The sequence below is a fragment of the Sapajus apella genome, unplaced genomic scaffold, assembly GCF_009761245.1.
Source record: "Sapajus apella isolate SASKATOON/1434 unplaced genomic scaffold, GSC_monkey_1.0 scaffold183, whole genome shotgun sequence".
Classification (NCBI taxonomy): Eukaryota; Metazoa; Chordata; class Mammalia; order Primates; family Cebidae; genus Sapajus; species Sapajus apella.
The window spans coordinates 10,302-16,055 of record NW_022437123.1 but is presented as its reverse complement, the minus strand read 5'-3'; the positions used below and the strand labels follow the sequence as shown (position 1 = coordinate 16,055).

General features: G+C 49.0%; 1 non-coding gene across 1 annotated transcript; it reads right to left on the bottom strand.

Moving 5' to 3' along the window:
* Positions 1–465: 465 nt before the first annotated feature.
* Positions 466–606, bottom strand: LOC116543175. The gene has a single exon (XR_004265505.1). It is a non-coding gene; the product is annotated as a U4 spliceosomal RNA (small nuclear RNA).
* Between the last annotated feature and the right edge of the window lie 5,148 nt (positions 607–5,754).

Genomic DNA, 5,754 nt, shown 5'->3' with positions numbered 1-5,754 from the left:
ATTCGAGATCACACCATTTCCCTTCAGCCTGGGCAACAGAGCAAGACTCTGTCTCAAAAAAAAGAAAACAAAAGAATTAGTATAGTTTTGTCACCAGCAAAGGGGTCCTGTCCCAGACCCCAACAACAGGATTTTGGATCTCACATGAAATGGAATTTATGGTGAGTTGCAGAGTCTAGTGACATTAAGAGAGTTTATTAGCCATTACTAAGTGACAGAGCAAGGAGTCGTCAGAAAGCAAGAGGAGGGATGCACCTGTTTCAAAGAAAAAAAAAATTGTTGAGACAGAGTTTTACTCTAGTCACAATGACATGATCTCAGCTCCCTACAACCTCTGCTTCTTGGGTTTAAGGATTCTCCTACCTCAATTTCCCAAGTAGCTGGGATTACAGGTGTGCAACACCATGCCCGGCTAATTTTTTTGTATTTCTATTCCATTTTATTTTTTAAATTTATTTTATTCCATCTCCGTAGAGACTGCCAAAAATTGCCAATGCTGACTATATTTTCAGTCATCATGGCGGGGTATTGGGAAAAGTTTTCAATTAGCAATAATTGCACCTTGGATAAACCTCATTGGCTACAATACTGCCACTGTGCAAAGCTATATTTTTGTATTTTTACTAGAGATTGGGTTTCACCATGTTGGCCATGCTGCTGTCCAACTCCTGGCTTCTAGTGATCTGCCCTCCTCGGACTCCCAGTGTGCTGGGATTAAGAAATCACACCTGTGATCCCAGCACATTAACGTACAAATAGGATTACTTAATGTTTGTTTATATAGGTTATTAAGAACAGTGTTGTCTCTTATAAAGGATTGCGATCAGTTTGTGTCAGGCTATTAGTATTGTTACTTTTCTATGTCACTATTGATTTTAACAATAATTTAGGAGTGTACTAATATCTTTAAAGTAAAACTTATTTTTAAATTAAGACTGCTTCTTGCTTAAAGTACTGGTATATATTTATAAGTTTTGGATCTTTATTTAGTTATTAACTTGTTCCTGCAACCTTAAATATTTTATGACCAAAGGTGATCAATCCCTAAATATATAATCCAACAAATTTAATGTGTGTGTGTGTGTGTGTGAGAGAGACAAGGTCTGACTCTGTCTCCCATGCTTGAGTGCAGTGGTGCAATCATGGCTGGTTCACTGCGGCCTCAAACTCCTGGGCTCAAGCTATCCTCCCACCTCAGCCTCCTGGGTAGCTGGGACCACAGGCTTGCGCCACCACGCCAGCTAATTTTTATATTTTTTGTAGATGTGGGGGTCTCGCCGTTTTCCCAGACTGGTCTTGAACTCCTGATCTCAAGTGATCCTCCCGCCTTGGCCTTCCAGAGTGCTCAGATGACACTCGTGAGCGCTGCACCCTGCCCAGATTTAGCGTTTTCTAAAGCTTTTATTTAAAATAAAGTCACTGTGGTTAAGATGCCTCTGACGGTTTTGCATTTTAAGTGCAAAGACTATGCTGAGTGAATTTTTCCATCAGCAGTAAAATGTGCATCCATGTTTATTTCATTCCTATGGTTTCCAATTAATTGTCCCTTCTTCCTTTTTGGAAACACACGGGCTAGTGGGCTCCGTGTCAGTTTGCATTTCCAGAACAATGGCGCTGAACACTCTGCTCTCCGACTTCAAGTGGTGCAGCGGGACGGCCACCAGAGGGCGTGCGTCCTCTGCTAGCACTGTGAGCGCGAGGGCCCTGCAGTGCCTCCGGCCACCAGCAGAGGGCGCGCTGGAACAGGCAGCATAACTGCCTAAGGGCCAAGCTCCTATAACAATCAGAAGCCTGGCTTTACATAGGCTTACAATTCCAGATATGACACGTGAAAGGGTCTTGGGGTTTACAGTTTTAGAAATTACATGTGAAAGTGTCTTCGTGCATGGAGTAGGTGTGGGGTGGGGGCTTGAACTCGTTTAAGTTAAAACAACACCTTCCAGAAAGATTCCCCCACGCTATGCCTGCGATCTATAAGGTGGCGCGCGGTCGGCCAACCTTTACTTCTAATGAAATGAGGTGTGGAAGTCAAGGGGGAAGTCATCCTTGGATGAGGAAGGAGATGCATGGGTCTCCTTCCTCACCAGGTCACCTCCGCCCTGCACACGGCCACTCTCCCACCTGGGCTACTTTCCAGTCTCACTCACAATCGCTCTGAATGACTGTGGAAAGAGGACAGCTGTGGAGCCTCTCCCTTGTCCAAGTCACTCTGCTGAGAGACCTGATAACTCGTCTCACTGAACCCTGGACCGCCCTGGAAAGAATACCTCTGCCCCTGTATTTCAGACAAAGACTATGAGGCAGTCAGGCACGGTGGCTCACACCTGTAATCCCAGCACTCTGGGAGACCAAGGCAGGTGGATCATGAGGTCAGGAGTTCAAGACCAGCCTGGCCAAGATGGAGAAACCCCATCTCTACTAAAAACACAAAAATTTGCCGGGCATGGTGGCAGGCACCTAGAATCCCAGCTATTCGGAAGACTGAGGCAGGGAATTGCTTGAACCCGGTGTCAGGTCTCCATATCCAAACCTGGAGCCTGAAAGTCTGAAGTCCTGCTTGCCTCCTGATTGTCTCCCACCCCCCGCCTGCGTTCGCCATTGTCCCTGAGCGCCCAGCGGAGCTTCCCCAGAGATGGACCCTCACCCAACCCTGCCATCTAAACTGTTCTTATGATAACGTGAATACATTTCATCTATCCTGTCATCTTAACTGCTCTTCTGCCTCACCCCCAGCCACCACTGTAACTGAACTTGTGGTCATGCACACTCCTGGCCCTACCCACCGCTGTAACTCATCTTACTCTGTAACTTTCCACTGCCCACCCCAAACCTGTAAAACCAACTCCTATCCCACTGCCCTTTGCTAACGCCCTTTTTGGCCATAGCCGACCTGCACTAAGGTGAATAAATAGCCACGTTGCTCACACAAAGCCTGTGGGGGGTGGGGGTCTCTTCATTCAAAGCATGAATTTTCAGCATTTTGGTACCAAAACCTGGGATGGGGGACTCCTACAGGAGACCAAACCCCCGTCCCTGCTCTTGTGCTCCCTCCATGAAGAGATCGACCTACCGACCCAGGTCATCAGGCCAGCCCACACACACACCACCGGCTGTTTTGGTAAGCAGTCTTTTTTGCTTTCCCATTCTTTTGTCTTTTCCTTTCCACTTCCTCCCTCTTTCAGTTTCATCGTTTTCCCACCACAAACACAAGGAAAATCCAGTAAACCAGGTTCTTCCATGAGGTTCGGGACCCGAAAAACCCTATGTAGGTCATGGATCCTGGGACCCAGGTTCCCCAGGGGCTTGACTATCATGGAGACATTCACCCTAATCACTCGCCCACCAGGCTCAGGGCCGATATTGGTGGTAGGTCAACATACAGGACGCTCTCTTTGACCGCTCACCAATGACGAGGTTCAACCCAGGTTCACCGAGGGACGCCTGTTGAGCGGCTGGGTTGCGTGCCTATTCTCCTTGTCTCTGCTGCCTTTCCAGAACCACGGGCAATCGTCCATCCTCTATCCCTCCCTCCTCTCTGCTGGCCTGTGTTCTAAAGAACCTCAAACCTCTCCAACTGTCCTCTAACCTAAAACCCAAACGCCTCTGTAAACACTGCGTTCTCTTCACTGGGCCACTTCGTGGTCACAATACAAGTTAAACAATGGCTCTGATTGGCCAAAAATGGCACCTTTCGCCTCTATTTTATAAAATTAAGACAATTCTTGTCACAACATGGTCAAATGGTCTGAAATTCCCTACGTCCAGGCATTTTTTTTACACACCAATCCCTCCCTAATCTCTACCACTTCTCTTCACTTCCGTCTGCCCCTCCTTCCTCTGCGGGTAAGCCAGAACCCTCTATGTCCATCAACCTTCTCCTTTCTCCTTCCCGCCTGTCTGAACCAGGCCCTAATCCAGGACATAACCCCACCCCAGAGCCTTCCCCCTATTCCTCTGCCCACAACCCACCTCCTCATGCCCCTCCTGTCACCTCCCACCTCGTACGCGGCCTGGCTTACAGTTTAGTCCTGCGGCTAACTCCTCTGCCCCTGCCCGACAATCCCCCTTCCACAGGTGGCTGGGGCCAAAGGCATAGTTAGGGTGACGTTCTTTCCCTTTATCCGACCTTTCCCAAATCGACCACTGGTTAGGCTGCTTTTCATCAGATCCTCCAATACTTCACCCAGTCCTATAACCTCACCTGGAGTGACTTAATGTCATCGTTATTTCCACTCTCACCCCTAAAGCACGCTTAATATGCATTTTATCAACCAGTCAACCCCAACATTACAAAAAGGTACAAAAATTAAAATCTGGCCCTCAAACCCCACTACAGGAATTAGGCAACCTTACCTTCAGGGTGTTGAATAACAGGGAGAAATCGGCGCGGCAGTAGCGTATCTCAGAACTACAGATGACAGCCTCTTCCATAAGACAAACCCCAGCCACACCACCGGCTCACAGAGACTTCAGAGCACCCAGACTGCAGCGTCCACCTGCCCCTCCCGGATCTTGCTTCCCATGTCGGAAACCTGGCCACTGGGCCAAGGAATGCCCGCAGCCTGGGACTTCTCCTGAGCCCTGCCCCGTCTGTGTGGGGCCCCCACCGAATCGACTGTCCAACTCAGGTCGCTGCTCCCAGAGTTCTTGAAGCCCCAACCCTCGGCTTGGCGGCTAAACACTGACGCTGCCCGAGCATCTTGGAAGCCCCCTGGACCATCACGGATGCCAAACTTCGGGTAACTCTTACGTGGAGGGCAAGTCCATCCCCTTCTTAATCAGCACGGAGGCACCCACCCCATGCTGCCTTCTTTTCAAGGACCTGTCCCTTGGCCGCCATGCTATGTGGGAATTGACGGCCAGGCCTCCAGGCCTATCAAAACTCCCCACGTCTGGTGTCAATCAGGACAGCACTGCCTTCCACGTTCTTTCCTAATCATCCCCACCTGTCCAGGTCCCCTGTTAGGCCGGGATATCCTAGCGAAATTGTCTGCCTCCTTGACTGTTCCTGGGCTACAGCCACACTTCATTGCCGCCCTCCTCCCCAAAACCATACCTCCCTTCATAGCTCCCCTTATGTTCCCCAACCTTAAGCCTAGGGTGTAAAACACCACCTTCCCATCCGTTGCTACAAGTCACTCACCCCTCCTCATCCCCTTAGAACCTAAACACCCTTACCCTGCCCAGCCCCATACCCCATGCCACAACAGCCTTTAAAAGTAAAGCCTGTTATCACCTGTCTATTGAAACATGGCCTTTTAATTTACCCTCCTGCTTCTTCAGCATCTGTACTCAAAGGGGCATCACGTATTCCTTTCCGAAGCCCAAATTTCTTGCCATCTGTTGTAATCTTTCACCAGCATACACGCGCTCCTCCGCCAACCGCATCCAGTTAATTTCCCAAACCCCAACCCCCTCCACCAAACAACAGCTTCTCTCCTTCCTGGGTGTGGTTGCTACTTCACCTCAGGATACCAGGTTTTGCTATTCTAACTAAGCCATTGTATAAACTCACTAAAGAAAATTTATCCAACCCTATTAATCCCAAACCCTTTCCTCACTCCTCCTTTTGCTCCTTAAAAAACAGCTCTAAAAACTGCTCCCTCCTTAGCTCTCCCAAACCTGTCTCAGCACTTTTTCATTCTATACTGCTAAAGTCCAGGGCTGTGCGGTCAGGATTCTCACATAGGAGCCAGGACCATGGCCTGCAGCCTTTTTATCCAAACAACTTAACCTCACAGCCCTGGGCAGACC